Raw genomic sequence first — 27,483 nt, 5'->3', positions numbered from 1 at the left:
GCCAGTTTGAGTTGAGTTTTCTGTTATTTACAGCGAAGAACATCTTAATTGACAGAAAAAATAAACCAATAATATAAGGTAGCCAATCCCAGACTTTTAATGAATTCTAACTACATAGCAACCATGTTCAGGAAGGTTGATAATAGGCAGTCATTGCATGACAGGAGACAGGCTGGGAAAAGAATTTCCGATGTACGTTATGGTTAAAGAACAACTGGAATAGCACTTAATAAATGTTTGATTAATGAATGATATTTTTGTTTAGTTTAAATATTGGTGTTTATAATTTCCTCTCTGGTTTAATGATTCTGTGGTACTGACTGACAGGGCTGTGTATTTCTCACCAGGCTTGGCTTGCATGTATGTTGGAGGATGAATATATATAGGAGTTGATTGTTGCCCCAGAGACTTGTCTTAGAAACTTAGGCTATTTGCAGACTCCATCTTGCCTCCCTCAGGGACCTTTTCCTTCTCCGTTATTTTTGTTAAATAGCTAGGCTGAGCTAAGCACCCAAACAACAGATCTTTCTCGTTAGGACCCAGAGGAAAGAGGTTTGTACTACTCACCTTAGACCCTTCTGTCCCTAGGCCCTAAACCACCAATGAAACATAAGTTCCCTAGGCCAGGGTCTTCATTCCATCCTGGATGAGCAGAGCTCTTGCCTTAAAACAAAAAAATCAAAATTAATAGGCTTGTTTTCCTTCCTCTCTTGATGTTTAGAGTTGATGTTAAAACTAGGTTTCCTGTTGTTACTTTCAGATAAGAGTGTGGGGAATTACAGAGCAGTGCTGAAAAGACCATTAAAGACCCTGAAGATTGCTTTAAAGTGAAAATAACACTTCCTGGAAATCATATAAGCAAGTGCTGAGAATATAAGTAAAGCTGTTTCCTGGAATAAAATTTCCATTAATCAGATATCCCTTTCCCCAGGATGAGCTCCAAACAACTAGAGATACAATCATCTTTCTTTCTAAGCTGGCTGATGATCTAAGTTGTGGATTACTCAGAAACTTGGCGTCTCCTCAACCTCTCCATGGGCTGCTGGATTTTTGGACTTTTCACAGCAGGTCAGTATCCCCAGTAAAGCTAAAATATCATCCTCAACAACTACCACCCAGATCTCAAGAACAGTGAGAAATTGGATGTTTATGTGAAAACAGGTTTCCAATTAACTGCTTGACTCCAAGTTTCAGGGCTTGAAAGGTGAATCAGCCTATGGAAGCAGGTCTGTCCCATCTCACGTCCTTCACAAATTAACTTCAGGCACAGAACTTAACTTTCAGCCTGTGCTTCGGAGGAAGACAAGTCTGGGTTCAAGTCTTGGCTCTCTCATAATACTAGCTAAAGGTAGTTTTGAGGTTGTTTAAACATTCCAAGCCTCAATTTCATCATCTGCAAGAGGGGGATTACAGGATCGTTCTGAGCATTAAATGAGATTATATGTATATAAGTGCTCCGTAAATGTTAAAGGAATTGGAAAATGTTTGTATTGGCCACTTGGGGGTCAAGTTCTTGGCCTATGATACTCTAGAGTTGGCTGATAAAATCATCATTCCTGGCTGGAACCTTGCAGTAAACTCTTGATAATCATCTCAAACTGCAACTTAAATTCTACCATGAGAGTACACAGCCCTTGCTCTGTTGTATTATGTCTGTTTGAGACAAAATACCACAGAAATATTCATTGTCTGAAAAAATGAGTTTCATTCAGTTCCACCAGGTGTGACTTATGATAGTTTATCTTAGGGAGCAGGCAGCTTCTTTGCAGCAAAGTAAGCATTAGGCCTAACAGGTATCAGGTAACTATTGAATGTACAGAATCACTAATCCTACTGCCCAATTTGAGGAAACAGACATTCCATTTCAATTGTTTTATCTCTTATGCCAGTGACCCCCAGGGCTAACTCAGCCAGTCAGGTGGAGTAAACCCAGCTGGCTAAACAGGTGGTCCCTTCCTCTCCCACTGTTCCATTTGTTGTGTCATATTAACTTCTTTTCTTGGGAATATTAAGGCTCAAGGGGAATATAAATCTATTCCTGCTTGAACTGTAAACTATGGAAAGTAAGGTCGAGGTCTATTTCATTCCAGTTCCAGAGTGGTATATTAACATCAGTTTCCTAATCCAAAAGAGGCATTTGAGTTCATTTAAATGATTAATACAACCTCCAAGAGTACCTAATGTTCACCTGGAGAATGATATTAAGTTAAAAAGGAATTGGTCTCCTTACCATCATTCAATAGGAGGGCACAATGGACCTTAAATAAATTTCAGACCTCAGTAATTGTGCCTTTCTAGCATCACTTGTCCTTAACTTGGTAATGAGAAAAAAATATTAATACATATACAGTTGACCCTTGAACAACAGAAGAGTTAAGGGTGCCAACTCCCTGCACAGCCAAAATCCGTGTATAACTTTTGACTCCCCCAGAACTTACCTATGAATAGTCTGCTCTTGACTGGAAGCCTTACTGATAACATAAACAGTCAACTAATACACATATTTTATGTGTCATATACTGTATTCTTACAATAAAGTAAGCTATGGAAAAGAAAATGTTACTAAGAAAATCATAAGGAAGAGAAAGTATATTTACTGTTCATTAAGTAGAAGTGGATCATCATAAAGGTCTTCATCCTCTTCACCTTGTTACTGAGTAGGCTGAGGAGGAGGAGAAAGAAGAGGGGTTGGTCTTGCTGTCTCAGGGATGGCAGAGACAGAAGAGGCAGAAGAGGTGGAAGGGGAGGGAGGAGAGGCAGGAACACTCAGGATAACTTTTGTTGAAAAAATTCCACAGATAAACAGACCCGTGCAGTTCAACCTCATGTCAAGGGTCAACTGTACATATATGAGACTTAGGTGAGCCAAAAATCATAGCAAGAAGAGAAACCCACAAAACCCTCCTATATTTGGATATAGTTTTGGCTGTTTGTAATAGAGACCTAAATTGACAATGGCTTTAACAAGTAGAAGGTGATTTCTCTCTCGCATTACAGTCTGCAGGTAGGTAATCTAGGGCTGCATGAGGTTGTCTAGGAATACAGATGTTTCATATCCTGTGGTTCAACCAATCTCAGGGTATTTCCTTTGTCCATGGGGATCAAAATGGTTCTACACAATGTCTAAAAACCAACCAGTAGGGTAAAGGAAGCAGGAGATATTCTCTTCCTTTAAGAGTTAGATCAGGGGTGCTTCAAATCTCTTCCAGCTGCATCCCATTGGCAATAGCTTAATCATATGACCAGAACTAGCTGCAAGAAAGGTTGCAGAATGTGCTCTTTGCCTAGGTGGTCATGTGTCCAGCCAATAATCCTTTTACTTTGGAAGAAGAGGAGAATGGATATTAGATAACAATGAACACTTCTGAGCAAATGCCCATGTCATCACTAATGTCCTCATGACGTGTAAAAGGAAAAAAATAATATGTTAAAAATGTTTTCATGTATTTGGTTTTTCAGGAGAAAAGCATAAACCTGCTTGCCTTCTAACCACACACATTCCTAGGCAGTATTTCTGATTATAAGCACCTCGAGACAGCATTTATAGCCAGTAAGACAGTGCTGACATTCAGCCGGTCTGTCCCACTAAGGCTGTTTCTGTTCAATTCTTGAAATCCTTTCCATACTGGTTGGTAAGTAGCTACTGCTTCAAGATCCCCACCATCCCCTCTGACCCTGCTCTATACTTTCCATGATCCAGCAACTAAAGACTTAGGGCCTGGCTCAGCAAGTGGCTTTGGAAACTGCTCCAGGACTAAGCTATTGCCCATTCTAATTAGTTAATGCAGGCCAATACAGGTGTTAACCTATTTTGACTATCACCCTGCACTAAAGATGAAGGGATGCTCCAGCAGGAAGTTAACTCCAGATTTTTCAGTTGCTTGATCATGCACACCTGAGACCTAGTATTAGCAACTATCCCACAAACCTGGCCATGGCTGACATTGTGTCTTGGTTTCTCTACCCCTAAAATGTGAGAGGTTTCCTTTGTAATTATGTCAGGAAACTAGCAAGAAAAGGAAACAGTGACATCATTAACGAGATGTACCAGTAAGGAATTTCATCCTGACCCTAGTCAAAGGGAAATTCAAGAGAGACCATTTCATAAAAGGGATTGGAGGAATCATCAAAACGAGGTTTGAAAATACAGAGTCTGGACTAGAGCTGGCAAAAAGAAGAGGTAGTTTTCTACAATAAAATATCATGAAAATGAGAAAGCTATATGGAGTCTCTCAGCAGCAATACTGGCTTCTTAAAAGACGAATTACAAATGACCACATTCTCCTTATTCAGAGAGAGAGAGGCCTGGTGATTGGCCTCTTCTCAGTTATTTCCTAGAGGAACACCAAACACAGAGTATGTGTGGAGATTCAAAATAATGTCATAAAGCTAATCAAAGTGCACACCCCAATGTGCACCTTGCTCCATCAATAATCAGTCTGCCTTCATATTCTGAAGGAAGCACAACAAGAAAATCAGGCTCAGGCAAGTTCCTTAACGTCTCTGAGCCTTGAAGGTTTTCATTTGTAAAACAAAGGTTTTGCCTGCCTATCATGGCAGTTGTGAGGCTTACAGTGAGAAAATGCACATATGTATCCTGTGGCCTTGGTACATGGATAGTTGCTTAGAAATTTTGAGTTCTCTCACCATCAGCTCTTGGATATTTCTAGGTCACAGGTTATTAATAAAAGTAAGAATTTAAGTTCAGCACAGACTCCTACATGATTTCTCCTTCTCAGTCTTTCTGAAAGAAAGCATTAAAATTAGCAAAGCTTCTACCCTATGAAACCCAACTCCAGATCATTCCACCTCACCTGCCATCTCTGATCCTTCCACAGGACTGTAGAGCTCTGCTCGAGATAGCCACATCAGTATGCCCATTGGTGCCATGTGATCTTCAAATTTAACTGACTCAACACAGAAACACCCTTTGATGTGTCCCACCTCCTCAGCAGTCTCTTATTCATCACCTTTCAACCTTTGTTAGTCTCTGCCTCACCACCATCCTCTCTCTATCATAGACCATCTCTTATCCTAGTCACTAAGAAAATTGATATTGCCTACAGGTATATCTGTATTCCTCCTTTATCTCTTTGCATCCTGATTTGACAGGAGAGGAATTCTGACTCCTGTCCACATTTAATCATCCCACCCCTACATGAATCCCATTCCTGTCATACACTGGGAACCATGTTCCATCGCTGATCTATTCTCTCTCTCTCTTTTTTTTTTTTTGGTAATTTCGGCTACTAATTTTCTGCTAGCTTCTTCTCATCAGCATTATAAACATGTTTAAATATCTACTATTTTTCAAAAAACTTCACAATCAGCAGTTTGTTCCACTCTAGCCCCTGCCTTTATTTTTCCTTTACAGACAACCTTCTGGAAAGAAGCTCCTATTCATCTTTCAGCCATTTTATCTTCTGCTTCTAACACTCACTTTCCAAAGTCACCAATGGATTCCTTGTGTTAGATCCAAAGGGCAATTTTACTTTTTAAGATTTATTTATTTATTCTTTCCCTACTTTGTGATAAAGAAAAGGGATAGAAAAGTAGGTACTCTTACTATCTTCATTTTATAGATGAGGAAGCTGAGGCTCAGCAAAGTTAAGAAATGTACCCAGGGTCTAGTAGGTATTCAAAGTAAAACAGCTAGCAAGTAGAGAGCCAGGACTTGAACCTAGGTCTATCTCGTGGTATACACCTCATAGATTACTACTTCTCAGTCTCCTTTGCTGGTTCCTCTTCATCATTTGGCTGTTCTAGACCTCAATTCTCAGAAATTATGTTTCTCTATACTTACTCCCTTAGTCATCTCATCCAATCTCATGACTTTTTTTTTTTTTTTTTTAAATGTTACTTTAAGTTTAGGGGTAGAGATGCAGGTTTATTACATCGGTAAACTTGTGTCATGGGGGTTTGTTTTACAGATTATTTCATCACCCAGGTATTAAGCCTAGTACCCATTAGTTATTTTTCCTGATCCTCTCCCTCCTCCCAACCTCTTCCCTCTGATAGAACTCAGTGTGTGTGTTTTCCACTCTGTGTGTCTATGTGTTCTCATCATTTAGCTCTCACTTATAAGTGAGAACATTTGGTTTTCTGTTCCTGCATTAGTTTGCTAAGGATAGTGGCCTCCAGCTCCATCCATGTCTCTGCAAAGGACATGATCTCGTTCTTTCTTATGGCTGCATAGTATTCCGTGATGTATATGTATGACGTTTTCTTTATTCAGTCTATCATTGATGGGCATTTAGGTTGATTCCATGTCTTTGCTATTGTGAATAGTGCTGCAATGAACATACATGTGCATGTGTCTTTATAATAGAACAATTTATATTCATTTGGGTATATACCCAATAATGGGATTGCTGGGTATCATGATAGTTCTGTATTTAGGTCTTTGAGGAATCACCACAGTGTCTTCCACAATGGTTAAACAAATTCACACTCCCACCAACAGTGTTTAAGCACTCTTTTTTTTCTCCACAACCTCGCCAGCATCTGTTATATTTTGACTTTTTGAAAGTAGCCATTCTGACTGGTGTTAGATGGTATCTAATTGTGATTTTGATTTGCATTTCTCTAATAATTGGTGATATTGAACTTTTTTCATATGCCTGTTGATGCATATATGTCTTCTTTTGAAAAGTGTCTGTTTATGTCCTTTGCCCACTTTTTAATGAGGTTGTTTTTCTCTTGTAAATTTGCTTAAGTTCCTTATAGATGCTGGATATTACACCTTTTTCAGATGCATAGTTTTCAAAAGTTTTCTCCTATTCTGTATGTTGTCTGTTTACTCTGTTGATAGTTTCTTTTGCTGTTCAAAAGCGCTTAAATTCAATTAGATCCCATTTGTCAATTTTTCCTTTCATTGTGATTGCTTTTGGCCTCTTCATCATAAAATTTTTGCCTGTGCCTATGTCCTGAATAGTATTGCCTAGGTTGTCTTCCAGCGTTTTTATAGTTTTGGGTTTTACATTTAAGTTTTTAATCCATCCTGAGTTAATTTTCATATGTGGTGTAAGGAGGGGGGCCAGTTTTAATCTTCTGCATATGACTAGCCAGTCATCCCAGTACCATTTATCAAATAAGGAATCCTTTTCCCATTGCTTGTTTTTGCAATCTCATGACTTTATTTTATTTTATTTTTTTTAATTTATTTATTATTATACTGTAAGTTGTAGGGTACATGTGCATAACGTGCAGGTTTGTTACATATGTATACTTGTGCCTTGCTTGTTGGTGTGCTGCACCCATCAACTCGTCATTTACATCAGGTATAACTCCCAATGCAATCCCTCCCCCCTCCCCTCCCATGATAGGCCCCGGTGTGTGATGTTCCCCTTCGAGTCCAGTGATCTCATTGTTCAGTTCCCACCTATGAGTGAGGTATCGCGATTGTTCAGTTTTTCTGTTCTTGTGATAGTTTGCTAAGATGATGGATTCCAGCTGCATCCATGTCCTACAAAGGACACAAACTCATCTTTTTATGGCTGCATAATTATTCCATGGTGTATATGTGCCACATTTTCTTAATCAATCTGTCACTTTGATGGACATTTGGGTTGATTCCAAAGTCTTTGCTATTGTGAATAGTGCTGTAAACATACGTGTGCATGTGTCTTTAGAGCAGCATAATTTATAATCGCTTTGAGTATATACCCAGTAATGGGATAGCTGGGTCATATGGGTACATCTAGTTCTGAATCCTTGAGGGAATGCATGTACTATTTCCATAATGGTTGAACTAGTTTACAATCCACCAACAGTGTAAAGTGTTCCTATTTCTCCACATCCTCTCCAGCACCTGTTGTTTCCTGACTTTTTAATGATAAACCATTCTAACTGGTGTGAGATGGTATCATTTTGTGGTTTTTGTTTTTATTCTCCTGATGGCCAGTGATGATGAGCATTTTTCATGTGTTTGTTGGCTGTATGAGATGTCTTCTTTTTGAGAAATGTCTATTCATATCCTTTGCCCACTTTTGATGGGGTTGTTTGTTTTTCTTGTAAATTTGTTTGAGTTCTTTTGTAGGTTCTGGATATTAGCCCTTTGTCAGATGAGTAGATTGCAGAATTTTCTCCCCATTCTGTATGGGTTGCCTGTTCACTCTGATGGTAGTTTCTTTTTGCTGTGCAGAAGCTGCTGGGATTTAATGAGATCCCATTTGTCAATTTTATTTTGCTGCCGTTACTTTTGGTGTTTTAGACATGAAGTCTTTGCCCATGCCTATGTCCTGAATGGTACTACCTAGGTTTTCCCTCTAGGATTTTTATGGTATTAGGTCTAACATTGAAGTCTCTAATCCATCTTGAATTGAATTTTCGTATGGGAGTAAGGAAAGGATCAGTTTCAGCTTTCTACTTATGGCTAGCCAATTTTCCCAGCACCATTTAAATAGGGAATCCTTTCCCCATTTCTTGTTTCTCTCAGGTTTGTCAAAGATCAGATGGCTGTAGATGTGTGGTATTATTTCTGAGGGACTCTGTTCTGTTCCATTGGTCTATATCTCTGTTTTGAATTTACCAGTACCATGCTGTTTTAGTTACTGTAGCCTTGTAGTATAGTTTGAAGTCAGGTAGCGTGATGCCTCCAGCATTCTTTTGACTTAGGATTGTCTTGGAGATCACGGGCTCTTTTTGGTTCCATATGAACTTTAAAGCAGTTTTTTCCAATTCTGTGAAGAAACTCATTGGTAACGGTAAAATCATTGAATCTATAAATTACCTTGGGCAGTATGGCCATTTTCCGCGATATTGATTCTTCCTATCCATGAGCATGGTATGTTCTTCCCATTTGTTTGTGTGTCCTCTTTTATTTCCAGTGAGCAGTGGTTTGGATTCTCCTTGAGGTCCTTTACATCCTTGTAAGTTGGATTCCTAGGTATTTGATTCTCTTTGAAGTAATTGTGAATGGAAGTTCATTCATGATTTGGCTCTCTGTTTGTCTGTTACTGGTGTATAAGAATGCTTGTGATTTTTGCACATTAATTTGTATCCTGAGACTTTGCTGAAGTTACTTATCAGCTTAAGGAGATTTTGGGCTGAGACAATGGGGTTTTCTAAATATACAATCATGTCATCTGCAAACAGGGACAATTTGACTTCTTCTTTCCTAACTGGAATACCCTGATTTCTTTCTTGCCCTAGTACTTCTTAGAACCCAGCACTATGTTGAATATAAGTGGTGAGGGCATCCCTGTCTTGTGCCAGTTTCCAAAGGGAATTTTTCCAGTTTTGCCCATTCAGTATGATATTGGCGTATTATAAGGTTTTGTCATAAATAGCTCTTATGATTTTGGTACGTTCCATCAATACCGAATTTATTGGCGTTTAGCATGAAGGGCTGTTGAATTTTGTCAAAAGCCTTTTCTGCATCTATTGAGATAACAAGTGGTTCTTGTCTTTGGTTCTGTTTATGCTTCTTGGATTATGTTTATTGATTTGAATGTTAGACCAGCCTTGCATCCCAAGGGATGAAGCCCTTGATCATGGTGGATAAGCTTTGATGTGTTGGATCCGGTTTTGTGCATTGAGGATTTTGCATCGATGTTCATCTGGGGATATTGGTCTAGAAATTCTCTTTTTGTTAATATCTCTGCTGGAAGGCATCGGGATGATGTTGGCCTCATTAGAGGTGAGTTAGGGAGGGATTCCTCTTTCTATTGATTGGAATAGTTTCAGAAGGAATGGTATAACATCATGGCATGGTAGAATTCGGCTGATGATCCATCTGGTCCTGGACTTTTTGGTTGGTAGGCTATGACTAATTGACCCCTCAATTTCAGAGCCTGCTATTGAATCCTAATCAGGGGATTCAACTTCTTCTGGTTTGCAGTCTTTGGAGGTGTGGTGGTAGGAAGGCAATAGAACATTGCAGGTGCGGTTTGTTGCGTAGAAGTGTTTATAGTGCTCTCTGATGGTAGTTTGTGTTTTCTGTGGGGTCGGTGGTGATATCCCACTTTATCATTTTTAGATGCGTCGTTCGATTCTTCTCTCTTTTTCTTCTTTATTAGTCTTGCTAGTGGTCTGTCAATTTTGTTGATCTTTTCAAAAACCAACTCCTGGATTCATTGATTTTTTGGAGGGTTTTGTGTCTCTATCTCCTTCAGTTCTGCTCTGATCTTAGTTATTTCTAGCCTTCTGCTAGCTTTGAATGTTTGCTCTTGCTTCTCTAATTCTTTTAATTGCGATGTTAGAGTGTCAATTTTAGATCTTTCCACCGCTCTTGTGGGCATTTGGTCTATAAATTTCCCTCTACACACTGCTTTAAATGTGTCCCAGAGATTCTGGTATGTTGTATCTTTGTTCTCCGTGGTTTCAAAGAACATCTTTATTTCTGCCTTCATTTAGATTTGTACCCAGTAGTCATTCAGGAGCAGGTTGTTCAGTTTCCATGTAGTTGAAGCCCGGTTTTGATTGAGTTTCTTAGTCTAGTTCTAGTTTGATTGCACTGTGGTCTGAGAGACAGTTTGTAATAATTTCCTGTTCTTGTACATTTGCTGAGGAGTGCTTTGCTTCCAGTGGGTGAATTTTTGGAATAGAATACGATGTGGTGCTGAAGAATGTATATTCTGTTGATTTAGGGTGGAAGTTCTATAGATGTCTATTAGGTCTGCTTGCACCAGAGATGAGTTCAATTCCTGGATATCCTTGTTAACTTTCTGTCTCGTTGATCTGTCTAATGTTGTTGACAGTGGAGTGTTGAAGTCTCCATTATTGGCCTGGGAGTCTAGAGTCTCTTTAATAGATCTCCTAGGACTTGCTTTATGAATCTAGGTGCTCCTGTATTGGGTGTATATATTTAGGATAGTTAGCTCTTCCTGTTGAATTGATCCCTTTACCAGTATGTAATATGCTTCTTTGTCTCTTTTGATTTTTGATGGTTTAAAGAATCTGTTTATCAGAGACTAGTATTGCGGCAGCTTTTTGTTCTCCATTTGCTTGGTAAATCTTTTACCTCCATCCCTTTATTTTGCAGGAGCTACTTGTATGTGTCTGCGTGTGAGATGGGTCTCCTGAATACATGAACTGATGATCTTGATGACTCTTTATCATTTGCCAGTCTGTGTCCTGTAGTGGGCATTTAGTCAGTTACATTTTAAAGAGTTAAGATTGTTATGTGTGAACTTGATCCTGCCATTATGATATTAACTGGTTATTTTGCTCATTAGTTGATGCAGTTTTCTTCTAACCTCGATGGTCTTTGTTTGGCATGTTTTGAGGCCGGCTGTGCCGGTTGTTCCTTTCCATGTTCAGTACTTCCTTCCCAGGGTCTCTTGTAAAGAGCGAGGCCTGAGTGGTGACAAAATCTCTAAGCATTTGCTTATCTGTAAAGGATTTTATTTCTCCTTCACTTAGCGAAACGGATTTTGGCTGGATGTAAATTCTGGGTTTTAAATTCATATTTTAAGAATGTTGAATATTGCTTCCCACTCTCTTCTGGCTTGGAGTTTCTGCCGAAGATCTGTAATGAGTCTGATGGGCTTCCCTTTGTGGAGTAACCGGCCTTTCTCTCTGGCTGCCCTTGCAGGTCCTCCTTCATTTCAACTTTGGTGAATCTGGCAGTGTATGTCTTGGAGTTGCTCTTCTCGAGGAGTATCTTTGTGGCGTTCTCTGTATTTCCTGGATTGTTTGGCCCGCCGCCCTACTAGGTTGGGAGTTTATGCCGGATGATATGCAGAGGTGAACAAACTTGGTTTCCCTCGCTTAGGGCTTTGTCAGACAGTTTGTTCTTTTTGATCCATTTGCACAGGGCTTTGTTCATTTCTTTGTACTTTTCGCTTTGGGTTTCTCTTTACCATGCCGGGTGCAATTGGCTGGTCTCATTGGCTGGAAATATGCGCTGTGCCGGTGGTGGGGCGTTTGCTGGGGAAGCACGTGGGCATCGCATGTTTTGCCGTATTAACATCCTCGCGCAATTTGGTGACTGCCGCGTGATGATGCGTCGGGGTTTCATAAAAAACTTGAAGGTGCGTTTAACGGTGGCGGTTGCTGACCGAGGGTGATGGTTGAGCCTTCTTCTCTCATCTCGTCAAAGTCATTCTCGATCCAGCTTTGATCCGTTGCTGGCGATGAGCTCGCTTGCGAGGAGATCGCGGCTCTTGTTTTTGAATTTCCAGCTTTTCTGCCCTGCTTTTTCCCCATCTTTGTGGTTTTATCTGCCTCTGGTCTTTGATGATGGTGATGGGGTTTTTTGGTCAGGTGTCCTTCCTGTTTGATAGTTTTTCCTTCTAACAGTCAGGACCCTGGCTGTGGAGTCTGTTGGAATTGCTTGAGTGCTCAGACCCCTGTTGCCTCAGGTGTGGGGACGCAGAAGATAGAATATTTCTGAACAGCAAGTGTACCTGTCTGATTCTTGCTTTGAGCTTCCTCTCAGGGGTGTACTCCACCCTGTGAGGTGTGGGGTGTCAGGCTGCCCCTAGTGGGGATGTCTCAGTTAGGCTACTCAGGGGTCAGGGACCGCTTGAGCAGAAGTCTGTCCCTTCTCAGATCTCAACCTCCGTGTTGGAGATCCACTGCTCTCTTCAGCTGTCAGACAGAGTCGTTTGGGTCTGCAGAGGTATCTGCTGCTTTGTTGTGTGTTTGCTGCCCCAGAGGTGGAGTCTACAGAACCAGGCAGGTTTCGCCCAGGCTGCTGTGAGAGCTCCACCCAGTTCAGGCTTCCCAGCAGCTTTGTTTACCTGCCAAGCCTGAACGTGGTGAGCCCCTCCCAGCCTCGCTGCTGCCTTTTGGGTGGTCACGGACTGTGATAGCAATGAGGGAGGCTCCGTGGGTGTGGGACCCTCCCAGCCAGGTGTGGGATATGATCTCCTGGTGTGCCTGTTTGCTCAAGCGCAGTATTGGGGTGGGAGTTACCCGATTCTCCAGGTGTTGTGTGTCTCAGTTCCCCTGGCTAGGAAAAGGGATTCCCTTCCCCCTTGCGCTTCCCAGGTGAGGCAATGCCTCGCCCTGCTTCAACTGTCGCTGGTCGGGCTGCAGCAGCTGACCAGTACCGATCTTCCGGCACTCCCCAGTGAGATGAACCCAGTACCTCAGTTGAAAATGCCGAAATCACCGGTCTTCTGTGTCGCTGGCGCTGGGAGTTGAAGACTGGAGCCGCTCCTCGCAATCTCATGACTTTAAATATTGTGATGCATTACCTACAAAGAGGGCCACCGACAACTCCTCCCATTGTTGTATGTGCACCTTGTTCCTTCCGACAGGTGGTGAAGTCCGTTTCTCCTCCACCTTGAATCTGGGCTGGCCTTGTAACTTGCTTTGAACCATAGAATATGTGGAAATATAGTGAAATTAGAAGGTGCCAATTCTGAGACTAAGCATTAAGAGGCCTAGCAGCTTCTGCTTTTGCTTTCTTGGGAGCCAAGTCCCATGTATGAAGCTTGTGGTACATAAGTAAATGATGAGAGACCATATGGAGAGAAAGAGATGCCACATGAAGGAGAACTGGGGCACCCCAAAAGATAGCCAGCACCAAGGCCCCAGACATGCATGTACCAGCTGTAGCTGAGCTTCCAGATAATTGCAGCTACACAAGCCACAAAAAACACACAAAATTATGACAAATAATAATTTATTGTCACTTTCAGCTACTAAGTCTTAGGGTGTCTTTTAACAGAGCAGTAGATAAAAACAAATGCCGTCAACATGCTGATGACTTTCAAGTTTATATCTCCAGTTTCAACTTCTCCCCTGAACTTTAGACTTACATATTCAACTGCTTACTAGATAGCTAAGAAGCATCTAATAGGTCTAACAAATACTCAATTTTTGGCAATGGTTTTATTGAGATATAGGTCGTACATATACCATACAATTCACCCATTTACAGTGTACAATTCAATAGTTTTTAGTATATTCATGGAGATGTAGTGCAGACCTTTGATTCCCACCTCACCACCCCCAAAAACTCTACCCCTATTCTTATTTGCTTTGCTACGTGTTTTTAAGCCCCAAATATAGGAATCACCATTGGTTCCTCTCTTTATGTCCTACTCCTCATCTGACCCATTAGCAAGTTTTGACACACTTGTCTTTCAAACATATCACAAATCTAACTATCTCCTTTCACTTCCACCACTCTCATCTTAGTTATGCCAACATCTCTTCTTTCCAGATTTACTGCAGTAGCCTCCTAATTAGTCTTCCTAACTCTCTTTCTAACTGATCATCCACTCAAGTGACACTCAGTCAAGTTTTCCACAAAACAGAGTGGTGATTAAAATACATAGATCTTGTCACACTCCTGCTCAAAACCCTTCATTGACTTCCCATCATGGAATAGATTCCAAACCGCTCACCATAGCCCACTAGACCCACCCTTACTCATGCTGTTCCAGACACATTGGTCTTCCTTTTTTTACCTTCAAGCCATCAAACTTATTCCTGCCTCAGGGCCTTTTCACTAATTCCTCTACCTGGAACGCTTTCCTCAAACTTTCACATGGCTTCTTCCTTCCTTAATCAGGCCTCTGCACAAATGTCACCTTCTCAGAAAGGCTTTCAGTGACTATGTTATCTAAAATAAAAGTCCTCCCCCTTCCAAACAAAGTCACTTTTTATGGCCTTACCCTGATTTATATTTTTTTCTAGCACTTGTCTCTCTCTGACATTTATCCTACATTCAGTTGTCTATGTGTTTGTCATTTGTTTCCCCTATTGTGGCAGCTATGGAAATGCTCTTCTCAGATCTTCTTCAAATGAACACCTGGCAGGGAACGTGGAAACTTCACTAGCCTCTCAGAGCTTATTTCTTCATCCGTAAAGTGGGATAATCTAGCTCCTGTCCAGATTGCATAATTATGGTGAGGACAAGTCATATATTCTAAAACCTTTATGTAAATTTATTTTGTTAATTTTACAAAACTTTATACAAAGATAAGATTGTTTTTAAAGATCCATTACAGCCTGAGAATGCTGATCCATTCTTTGAACTGCTTTTTAAAATTCTGAGGCTACCTTTGATATGAGGATGCCCTCTGTTGTTCTCCTGTATATCTGATTCACAGTAAATATGAGACATGGTCTGTATCATCATTCTATACAAGACTATCAGAGTAGGAATGATACTCAGAGAATACATAGTCTCATTTTAAAGATGAGAGAGCTAAGCACAGACATGATGATAAAGTGCCTAAAAGCAGTCAAACCAGGACCAGAAACCAGTATTCTTGACTCCAAGTTCAGTGTGCTTTAGTCAGAATGGCAATATACAAGTATGGAAATACTATTGAATTTGACTTAAATGTCCAAGTTGACTTCATTTTCTTGCCTTAACACTTGTTATTCCTCCCAATTTAATTATTCACATTAACAGAATTACTCTTGGTATCTACCCAGTCTCCCAAGACGGAAACCCTAAAGTCAGTTTTAATTCTGTTCTCTCCTTTATGCACCACATTTTGTTATGTGGTCTCATTAATTCTACCTTCTAAATTTCTTTCACCCTCTTCTCCATGTGGGCTGTCATCCCCTAAGCCTTCATCTTTTTAAGTCTGTTTTATTTCAATAGCCTCCTAAGTGTTTTGGCATCCTCCAGGCCCACTCACCCTTTTTTCATTCAATATCATTCTTGCTTAAAATTTTTATAATATTCCAGGGGTTAGGCTAGATATGGAGAATGAAAAGATGAAGTGGACATAGTGTGTGCTCTATAGGAACTAGAAATCCTCTAATGGAGAGATGTAAACATGTAAATAAATATTGATTTCTTATTACTCCAAAATATCATCAAAACAAACTGTTGATGAAACAAAGCTGAGTTTATTCTCTTTGCAGTAAGGGGTGGCACTACCTCAACAGACTTTAGTAGTATCTACACATGGTGAGGGTGGATTTGGGATATTTATGAGTTTTGAAGTCTGGTTTAAGGCAGATCTTTCAATGGGAAGAGGGCATTGTTATAATTGATTAAGAATCATGACACAGTAGTTTAAGATTGATATATCCAGCACATAAGGATTTTGAGGAGTGGAGTTCAAAGAATCCTTGCTTATAACTATTGCTTGATGTTCCTGATGAGTTGATCGTTTTTTCAGTAAGTCCCTGGAATAAAGTTGATTTAGAACTTTCAGTTTCCTATGCAAAAGTTTCCTGGAATAGTAGAGTTATATTGATGAAGACAGTAGAATAGTAAAATCATGTTGATTTAAGCATAAGACTGTGTGGTGGTAGATAGTTTCACTTCTTAAAAGTACAGCAAGACATTATAGATACATGTGTGGAGTACTGTGGGAGCATGAAGGAGGGGGTGGTCAATGATTCCTAAAGTCAGAGTGAGGAAGAATTAGAAAAGACTTTATGGACTTGAACTGTATCTTAAAAGGTAAATAATATTCCATTTATGGATATATCACATTTTGTCTATCCATTCATCAATTAATAAACATTTGGGTTGTTTCCACTTTGGGGCTACTACAAATAATGCTTCTATGAACACTCACGTATACATTACACTTTTTTGTGAACATGTGTTTTCATTTCTCTTGGGTATACAGCTAGGAGTAAAATTGCTGGGTCATATGGTAACTCTATGCATAGCTTTTTGAGGAACTGCCTAACTATTTTCCAAAGAGGCTGAACCATTTATATTTCTACCAACAATGTATAAGGGTTTAAATTTCTCCACATCCTTGTCAATGCTGGCTATTTTCTGTTTTGTTTGTTTGTTTGATTATAGCTATCCTAGTGGTGTGAAATTGTATCTCGTTGCGGTTTTGACTTGCATTTCCCTAATGACTAGTGATGTTGAACATCATTTCATGTGCTTATTGGACATTTCCATATATTCTTTGAAGAACTGTGTTGTAAATACTTTGCCCATTTTTAATTGGGTTATTTGTATTTTTATTGTTGAGCTATAAAATTTCATTACTTTGGATACAATTTCCTTATCAGATATATGACTTGCAAATATTTCTCCCACTCTGTGGTTTGTATTTTCACTGTCTTGATGGTATTCTTTAAGCACAAACGTTTTACCTTTTCTTATTGAGGTGAAAGTCACATAACATAAAATTAATCATTTTAAAGTGAACAATTCAGTGGCATTTAGTGAATTTAAAATGTTGGGCAACCACAACCTCTGGTAACAAAATATTTTTATCATCTCCAAAGGAAACACTGTACCCATTAAGTAGTTGTTCTCCACTCCTCCTTTCCTCTAGCCCCTGGCATCTACCATTCTTTGTTCTGTCTTTGTGGATTACCTATTTTTGACAATTCAGATAAACGGAGTGATACAATATGTGACCTTTTATATCTGGTTTCTTTCACTTACTATAATGTTTTTCAGGTTCTTTTACATTGTAGCATGTATCAATATTTCATGCCTTTAGATGGCCAAATAAATAGGGAAGTGTGTATCCTCTACCTTTGTCCTACTTTTTCAAAAATGTTTTGGGTATTTGGGGCCCCTTGCAATTCCATACTAATTTTAAAATTTGCTTTTCCATTTCTATGAAAAGGCCGTTGGAATTTTGATAGAGATTGCATGGAATCTGTAGATTCCTTTGGTAGTATTGCCATCTTAACAACATTAAGTCTTCCAATCCTTGAAAACAGGGTGTGTTTCCATTTCATTAGGTCTTTAATTTATTCTAGCAATGTTTTAGTTTTCAGTGTATAAGTCTTTTATCTCCTCGATTAAATTTATTCTTAAATATTTTATTCTTTTAATGCTATTGTAAGTAAAATTGTTTTCTTAACTTCCTTTTCATTGCCGAGGTATAGAAATACACTTGATTTTTTGTTTGTTTGTTTGTAGATCTTTTAACCTGTAACTTTACTGAATTTGGTTAACGCTCTTGTAGGTTTTTTGGTGGATTCTTTCAGATTTTCTTTTTTTTTTTTTTTTTTGAGACGGAGTCTCGCTGTGTCCCCCAAGCTGGAGTGCAGTGGCGCGATCTCGGCTTACTGCGAGCTTCGCCTCCCGGGTTCACGCCATTCTCCTGCCTCAGCCTCCTGAGTAGCTGGGACTACAGGAGCCCACTACCGCGCCCGGCTAATTTTTTGTATTTTTTTTTAGTAGAGACGGGGTTTCACCGTGGTCTCGATCTCCTGACCTTGTGATCCGCCCGTCTCGGCCTCCCAAAGTGCTGGGATTACAGGCGTGAGCCACCGCGCCCGACTCAGATTTTCTATATATGGGATCATGTCATCTGCAAATAGAGATAGTTTTACTTTTCCCTTTCCAATTTGGATGCCTTTTATTTATTTTCTTGCCTGATTTATCTGACTAGAATTTCTAGTACAATGTTGAATAGCAGTGGTAAAAGCAGGCATCTTTGTCTTGCTCCTGATTTTAAGAGACTATTTTCAGTCTTTCATCATTGAGGAGGATGCTAGCTGTGGGTTTTTCATAAATGCCCTTTAACATGCTGAGGAAGTTCTCTTCTACTCTTAATTTGTTGAAAGTTTTTATCAAAAAAGGGTGGCTAGACTTTGTCAAATGTTTTTCCTGCCTTAATTGAAATTATCATGTGTTTTTTTCCTTCTTTCTTTTAATGTAATACGTTACATTGATTAATTTTCTTATACTAAACAACCCTTTTGTTCCTGGGATAAATCCCACTTGCTCATGATGTGTAGTCCTCTTCATATGCCATTAAATTCAGTTTGGTAGAATTTTATTGAGAATGTTTATACCTGTATTCACATGAGATAGTTGTAGTTTTCTTTTCCTGTGATGCCTTCATGTGGCTTTGGTATCAAGGGAAAACTGACTTCATAGAATATACCCTTTTCTTCTGTTTCTTGGGAGAGTTTGAGAAAAAATTGGTATTAATTCTTCTTTATATGTTTAGTAGATTTCACCAGTGAAACCGTCTCGTCCTGGACTTTTCTTTTTTGGGAGTTTTTTTTTTTTTAACTATTGATTCAAACTTTGTAATTGTTATAGGTCTGTTCAGATTTTCTATTTCTTTCTGAGTCTGTTTAGGTAATTTGTGTGTTTCTCAGAATTTATCCATTTTATCTAGGTTATCTAATTTGTTGCTGTACCAAACAAATTTTGATGAAGTCCAGTTTTTCTACTTTTTTCTTTTGTTGCTTATGCTTTCATTGTCATATTTAAGAAACCGTTGACTAATTCTAGGTAATAAAGAATTATGTTTATCATGTTTCCTAGGTTTTCCTATAAGACTTTTATAGTTTAACACCTACATTTAGGTCTATAATCCATTTTCAGTTAATTTTTGTATTAATATATGGTATGAGATAAGGGTTGAGATGTATTGTTTGTTTATTTCTGTATATGGATATACAATTGTTCCAGCATCACTTTTTTAAAATAATAGGAGTCTGATGCTCATTAGTTCCCCAAACTTGGTACAAACTTTAGCATCAGGGTGAGGATATTGCAGGGTGAGTTTTAGTTTGGTGTCGGTTTGACGGAGAGGGAAGTACAGCTATCTGGTAAAGGTTTTGCTTGTTGGGCAATTCAGAACAAGGAAGGACATACTGACATCTCTTTCATGTCTCAGACCTAAGGCAGGATGCAGCAGGTCGGCATTTGTGTTCATGGTAGTCATTTCAAGTGCTCATGCTGTACTCCAGCTGCCTGACATTTATCTAACATGCAGCAACTGAGTTGAGCTGACTTTTAAAATATTTATTTATTTATTTACTTATTTATTTATTTTTTAGACAGAGTCTTACTCTGTTGCCCAGGCTGGAATGCAGTGGCATGATCTTGACTCACTGTAACCTCTGCCTCCTGGGTTCAAGCAATTCGTGTGCCTCAGCCTCTTGAGTAGCTGGGACTATGGGTGCATGCCACCACACCTGGCTAATTTTTTGTATTTTAGTAGAGATGGAGTTTCGTCATGTTGCCCTGGCTGGTGTCGAACTCCTAAGCTCACGCAATCCACCCGCCTCGGCCTCACAAAGTATTAGGATTATAGGCGTGAGCCACCGCGCCCTGCCCTAACTGACATTTTTTTTTTCCTCTCTCATTTCCTTCTCTCAGGACTCTACCCTCTGCTTCCCAAAGTAGCTTCAGATAATCTGGGAGATTGGTTTTTGGTGGGGGGTGGGTAGTAGTAGTAGTACTAATAGTAGTAGCAGATAACAAGATGGAATCTGGAGAAATAAAGAAGATGTACTTGGCAGGAGGAGAAGAGGAGGAAGGAATAGTGGAACTAGAAAGCAGCTGGAATGACCAGGAAGGGTATCCAAAAACCCAGCCATGAGGCTTTAGTTTTTGCAGAAAGGAGACAGAGAGAACTTTAGTAGTGCACCAGCTGGCTGCTACAACATTCAAGCTGGGGAAAAGTCAGAGGGATGGGGCAGGGAAGACTGAACACTCAGATGTATTAATAGAAGGGAAACAAGAGGAAAAAGGCAATTTCCATCTCACTGTAGAAAAAATTCAAGAAGAATGAACATAGGTGGGAAACAGCTTCTTCCTCTTCTTGGGCAAACACTGCTCACACTCTCTTGGGGCCCAATTTCTATTCTTAGGCCTTGCTAGAAGATCAAAGCCACTCTGATACTCTTGCTTTAATGTAATGGTTGAGAAAAATAGAATTTTGCCCTGCCCAGATAACGTGTACAGTTTATTAGGAACTGTGACAGGCCCGTGGAGGTGATTAATTGGAGAAGAGGGTCTGTTTCCTTTGCATCATTCAAACTGCACTCTAGGGGGCAGTGTGGTGTAGTCGAAAGATCACAAGCTTTGTAGCCTGACAGAAAAGGGTCCAAATCTAGGTTCTGCCATTTTACTCCTCGTGCACCTTTGGATGAGTTACTTAACCTGTCCGAGTTCTGATTTTTCTGTCTCCAAAAAAGCAGATTATGTGTACCTCATAGAGTTTTTCAGGGAATTAAATGAGAGAATGTCAGTAAAGCCCCTTGTACAATGTCTGGTACATATACTAGGAACTCAGTATGTGCCAGTTTCTCCCCCAGTGTCTTATCACTGACTGCATCGTAGGCACAAACTGAAGCTGTCTCCTGTTTTTAAAGACTTTGACCCCAAAGTTCTACTTTTAGTACTTTTATTAAATTTTGAAGTTGTATTAAAAAGAAACAATCCAAAGAACAGAAAACATTTTGTGGTTAAGGATGTTCACTGGGTTTGTTCATAGTAAAACAAAGAAAAAATATTCTGAGCCCCCCAAATGTAAGCAAATGTTATTTATTTAAAAAGACTTCCAGAAATAAAAATAAATTAAAAATAATATCCATGAGGATGTTTAATAACACAGTGATATGTTTACATTCTACTATTAAGGTAACAAAATTTATACATACAATTCTATATACAACTATCTTAATTGTTGAAAAAAATGTATCGAAACAATATTGAGATGAAAAACACCAAAATATTAATGATGGTTGATCTACCTTTGGGAAGAGGATTATGAGTTACTTTTTTAAAAACTTTCCTACCATGCACAAAACATGACTTTCATACTGAAAAAAACAAAATTTAATTTAACCACATACCAATTTTTTTTTTTTTTTTGAGATGGAGTCTTGCTCTGTCACCCAGGCTGGAGTGCAGTGCACAATCTCAGCTCACTGCAACCTCCGCTTCCCAGGTTCAAGCGATTCTCCTGCCTCAGCCTTCTGAGTAGCTGGGATTACAGGTGCATGCTACCACACCCGGCTAATTTTTGTATTTTTAGTAGAGGTGGGGTTTCACTATGTCTGCTAGGCTGGTCTTGGACTCCTGACCTCAAGTGATCCACCCACCTAGGCCTCCCAAAGTGCTGGGGGTACAGGTGTGAACCACCATGCCCGGCCACCGCAGACCAATTTTTAAGAGGCTCTTGAGGAATACTCTACAGCAACAAGAATGATCTACAACTATATGCAACAATATGATACATAGAGAATACCTCAATTTCTATAAAGTACAAACACAAGCAAAATAAATCTACGCTGTTAATCATGGGGATAGTGATAACCCAGGGCAGGGGGTGGGTACTAGCTTTTACATCTGGCCTTATTTTGCACAATGTTATATTTGTGAAATTAACTGTGAGTGTGGGTTGGGGGTGGGGAGCAGTGACTAAAAAGGGGCACAAGAGGGCTTGTGGGATCTAGTAGTGCTCTGTTTCATGATCTGAGTGCCAGATATGCTTAGTCTGTGAAAATTTAGCATCCTTATTAATGGTGAAATTTTCTATATGTATGTTATACTTCAATAAAAAATTAAAAAATAGGATAGATAGATGATAGATACATAGATTATGAGCAGATGATAGAGATATAGATAAACAGATAGATTATAGATATACATAGATAGATAGCTATAGATAGATATACATACATACATAGATGATAATATACTCAATGAATGCACATCATCATTTGTTTCTTAGCTGGAGAGCCATCTTTAGAACAAAAAGACAAACTTGTTTTGACCACAAGATGGCAGCATTAGTTGCTTGGGAATCAAATTCCAGGGTGCTTCAGCACAAACATTTCAAGAACCAATTATGCAGTGGGTACATATGGACATAAAGACGGGAACAATAGACACTGGGGACTATAAGCGGGGAGGAAAAGGTTGAAAAATGACCTATTGGTTCCTGTGTTCACAACTTGGATGATGGGTTCAATCGTACTGTACTCCAAACCTCAGCATCATGCAATACATCCATGTAACAAACATGCACATGTAGCCCCCAAATCGAAAATAAAAGTTGAAAAAAAAAAAAGCAACACATATTTGTGTTAGTAGAAGATAATTTAGAGATTTTATACTCTGACCTTCTTTAATTTTCCAGATTAAAAAAAAATGCCATAGAAAGACTAGTTGCCCAAGGACGCACTGCTAGTTAGAAGATAACCTAGGCTGAAAACCCCGATTTCTGGGCTTGCTCTGCCACACTTAAAAACTCCTATTTTCAGCTATGGTTCCTTTCTATCCCGCTGTGGAAGAGGAAGTTTATTAAGAAGAAGCACTCCTCCTTTTATAACTCCAGAAAACAGAAGTGTCAAACGGAATAGAAAATTCATGAGCAGAATTGGCAGTACTGACAGGCTGTAGCATGATATTTCCTTATATGGACTTTTAAAAACATCACATGGCCAATTCTGCCTGAGCTCACTTAAGCTTCTACTTCCTTAGATGTAAAAGATAGACCCTGTGACCTCTCTGGGTTTTGTTTGTTCTCTCTCTCTCTCTCCTTCTCTCTCTTTCTTGTTTTGGGTTCATCCATATTTCATCATATAATTTTGCTTTTTATTTTCTTCTAAGGCAAGAAGTACTGAAGCCAGTTCTCAAAAAATCGAGTGCCAGCTATGCACAAAGAAGGCATAGCACTGTCACCAGAGACCCTCGAAGATCAGAATCACAAGGTGAGAAGGTCAAACTTAGCTTGATGTTTCCCTTTCCTCTGCTCTCTTTTGTAAAATTGCAATGCAGGAATTTTAATCTAAATCTTTTCTAAAGAACAGCTAAGCATTCCCTGGCATCACTTATATTTCATAAATGGCCAAGGTCATTCCTGACACCTAATAAGAAAACATGATTGTCAACTACTCTGCAGCCCACTGAGTCCAGACTCCAGCTACTCCCACTCTTACCCTTAGTCTTGCTTCTTGTCACCGACAAGCATAAAGGACACTGGCAGAAAAGCTTCTCAGAGGGAAAACCAGGTTAGCAGAACTCTTGGTGGCTGAGAGAAAAGTTCTGGTTGATTTATTTTTCTGGGTAACCAAAAAAGGCTTCATTGTTTCAACTTTTGTGCTGAAAATCTTCTGTGTGCTTCTACTATGTTAGGAAGTAAGAGAACCTGGAGAACATAGTTGGAGCAGATGATTTCATGGATTTAGTCATTGTCTTGCACATCAATTACCATGTTCAAGGGATGAACATGGTAACTGAAATACAAGAGCTTTGGAAGTAGTCCAGTCCTTCATTTTACAAATTAGGGAACTGAGGCCCTGAGAAGGAAGTGAACTAGCCAAGGTAAGGTCACATGAGTCATAAAGCTGGGAAGGCAGAGAACTAGCTCCAGTGTGAGCTTATATCTTCTAAAATTGGGAAGGAAAATAACCCCACTTAATTTGAAGGTCCTGGCTTGCTTAAATAGAAGTCATAAGTTTCCCTGTTCATCTAGTTCTTCTCTAAGTACCAGCCAGAATCCTACTGACAAAGTAAAAGATTGAAGTAGTTTTCTGAACCATTTGGACTGAAACCCCATTGCATAGCTATAGCCTTTAAATATATGTGGTGTGGCTATAAAGCAGTGTGACCAGTTTCCACAAACCACAGAATAAAACTGGGCACACTACTATATATTCATACTGTATGCTTTGGATTTTCCATGAATACAGGGGACAGGAAATCCAGAAATAGCCCCCAAACTTATTTTGAAACCAGTTTCTACCTCCACCTTCAACAAACCTTTTGCAAAAGGCCACGAAGGAGAAGCACGTTGACTTAGTCATGACATCACATCTGCTATCTTTTCTCTTGTGCGTATTTCATTATTTACTGGTACTAATACCAAGGCAAGTGTCAAAATGGACAAATGAAAGCAGGGGTAATAAGGAGATGAAAAATGAAAAACAGTCTGTATTTCAAAGAAAGATGGTGAAATAAACATGCACAAGATAAAAGATAAGATAAGAAGAAATGTGATGGTATGGGTAAGTCAATTTTGTTTCTCCTTAGTAGCCTTTTGTAAAAGAGCCTCAAGTGATTTGTGTGCATATTGAAGTTTGTGAGGCACAGATGTAGTAAAAATAACTCTGGATTCAGACTTGGAAAACCAGGTTTCTTTCCTTGCTTCTGCCACTTTGTGGTTTAATAAATTTATCCAAGTGACTTCCTTTCCCTGAGCTTCAGTTTTCTCATGAGTAAAATGAAAGATTCAACCAGAAGGCTTCTGAAGGTATTTGAGCCCCAAAGTTCTAGGATTCTAATTAGCAGTGAACACTTGACCTTGGATGCTTCCTTGCAAATATGAATAGCTCAACTTCCTTCAGATTAATGAAGTTTATGATTGAAAACCAGGTGGTAAAACATTGGTTTGTTGGATATTTCCAATTCCTCCTTTCAGATTGCCTCAACTCCACTGGCCCTTCCAGGCATTCTGAGATGAGGTGTTCATGATTGTCACCATTCCAGTTTTGCAAAGTGAGCCCGCATGAAACTACAGGAGAGGGTAGCTGTGCTGATGGTGGGAAGAAACCAACATCTGAGGCTTTCCCCCCAGAGCTAGATTGAACAAAGGTAAATTCTCAAGGTAAAAAGAAATACAGACAAGTTCAGAAACTGATCCCAGTTCACCTGGCACTTCCTCTTCACAGGATCACTTAAGAATAAAGCATTAATTTTACCCTCAGTGTTGATTTTCCTCTTTCTGTTCTTCCATCTCTGAAATCAGGTCAAGTTGGCCCTACCACCATTTAACCATGGCAACAAGTTCCCATGTTTGGCCACGGCCTTATTTTTGTTTGCTTGTTTGTTTTTAAAATTATTTTATTTTAAATTTTGTGGGTACATAGTAGATATATAGATTTATAGGGTATATGAGTTTTTTGATACAGGCATGCAATGTGAAATAAGCACATCATGGAGAATAGGGTAGCCACAGATCCCACTTCTTGATGGAAGGAGTGACAATGAATTTGTGGCCATTTAAAAAAAACCTCTATATTATCCAGGAGATAAATAGCACTGAAGGAACTCTCTTTATTCAATGCTAGATTGAAACATGTATACTGCCAGGGATTCCTTTTTCCCATCTAGCTTGGGGTTCACACAAGAAAGCAAGCTCAGCTCACATCATATCTTAGTTCACTGGATCTTAAAATTTTGGCCAAAAAGGAGAAAATAAGTGAGAACATAGAAAAAAAGTGTGCACACTCTCTCTCTGTCTCTCAATCTCTCTTTTTAAACGCCCTTTCCCCCTCTTTCTCTTTCTTGTTTTTCTAAGATCTAGATGAGCTAAACCACCCACTCTCTGTCTCCTTTCCCCTGAGCTGCACCCTGATCCTGCTCAAATTTTCAAGAGCTGTGGAATGGTGTCTTCCTGCACCAACCCACTGGGATCAGAAGGAATCAAAAGAGCAAACTATGCAGAAAAGAAGGGATCCAAGAGAGCCAAAAGAAAGCAAGGGTTTGTTTGCCTTAGACCAGTTCTATTTATATTTCCTATACTCCACCCTAGCAGGGTGGTCTAATTGTGTGGCTCTATGGACTCCAGAACTAAGCTTTATTTTTGATCCACACCAGAGCTCCTACTCTGAGCAGGAGGAGAGAATTTCAGTCCCGCATTTCTCTCCCTTTCCAGAGTTACTATGTGTGCCACTTAGCTAATATTTATTACTTACTCTGTGCCAAGCACTGTGCCAAATACTTTATAGCCATTATCCCATTTAAGCCTCACAGCAACTTTATGAGGTACGTAAAATTATTCCTGATTACAGGTGAGAAAACCAAGACATGGTGAGCTGAAATAACTTGTTCTGGCTCACACTGTTAGTATAAAGTAGAACTTAGTTCAGAACCGAGGCAATCTGACCACAAAGCCTGTGGCAATCTCTCTGTATTTATCTCAGCTGAGCAAGAGGGACAATAGTATTTATCATAAAGCTATAAGAACAGTATATTTATAGTCAATAAGACTTTTGTTTAAGGGCTGCATGCAACTAACTGGTAAAAATAACCAGTATCGATAAAAGTAGATTTTTAAGAGAGGCTGGGTAATTATAATAATGACAGTTAACATTAACCAAAAGCTTAAAATGTGCCAGGAGCTAATGAAATATTTTATTAACATATATTAATAAAATTAATAAAATTAATTAATTAATTAACATATATTAATTTGTTAAATACAACAACCTAGGTCGGTAGTATCATTATTATATTTGATAATTGAGTAATATAGAGCATAGAGAAGGTAAGTAACTTGCCCACAATCAAACTCAAAGTAAAAGACACAGCAAGGATTTAAACACAGGCAGCTAAACTTGGAAGTAAATGCTCTTATATTATGCAATACTGCCTCCCTTGATTGCATCTGCTCTTGAAAGTTGAAATTATAGACACTATTAATCTTTCTGGGAAGATGAAGGTATATAGCCTACCCTAGAAGTGCATAGTATTAAACACCTAAGAACTATTTTGGTCAGGGTCTTGCATCCTCACTGACAAGAGTTTTGTTTTATTTTGCTTTTTTATTAGTCTAGTAACAGTACTCGGCATGTAGTGGATGCTCAATAAACAATTTCATGATGGTATTATTTTATTCACTTAATCATATTCTATGAGGTTCAGGATCATGTGAACCAGCAAGCTAAATCAAAACAAATCATTTCTTTTCTGCTTAAATATGGTGAACATCATCAGTGCATGAGGCTGTGTACTAAGCATTCATGGAGACGCAAGATATAAAATCAGTCATTGATAGCTCCCCAAAAGACCTCATCTTATTATTTCTTGTATGTTTGCAGCACTACTCTTTTCCTCTAGGAAGATTATCTTTTTATATCTGATCTCCTAATTCTGGAGTT

General features: G+C 39.2%; 1 long non-coding RNA gene across 1 annotated transcript; it reads left to right on the top strand.

Moving 5' to 3' along the window:
• Positions 1-27,483, top strand: LOC108583777. Its single transcript, XR_002519441.2, has 3 exons — positions 1-1,068; positions 23,213-23,313; positions 25,023-27,483. It is a non-coding gene; the product is annotated as an uncharacterized LOC108583777 (long non-coding RNA).

This window comes from Papio anubis, chromosome X, assembly GCF_008728515.1.
Source record: "Papio anubis isolate 15944 chromosome X, Panubis1.0, whole genome shotgun sequence".
Classification (NCBI taxonomy): Eukaryota; Metazoa; Chordata; class Mammalia; order Primates; family Cercopithecidae; genus Papio; species Papio anubis.
This window is presented reverse-complemented; position numbering and strand designations above follow the sequence as displayed.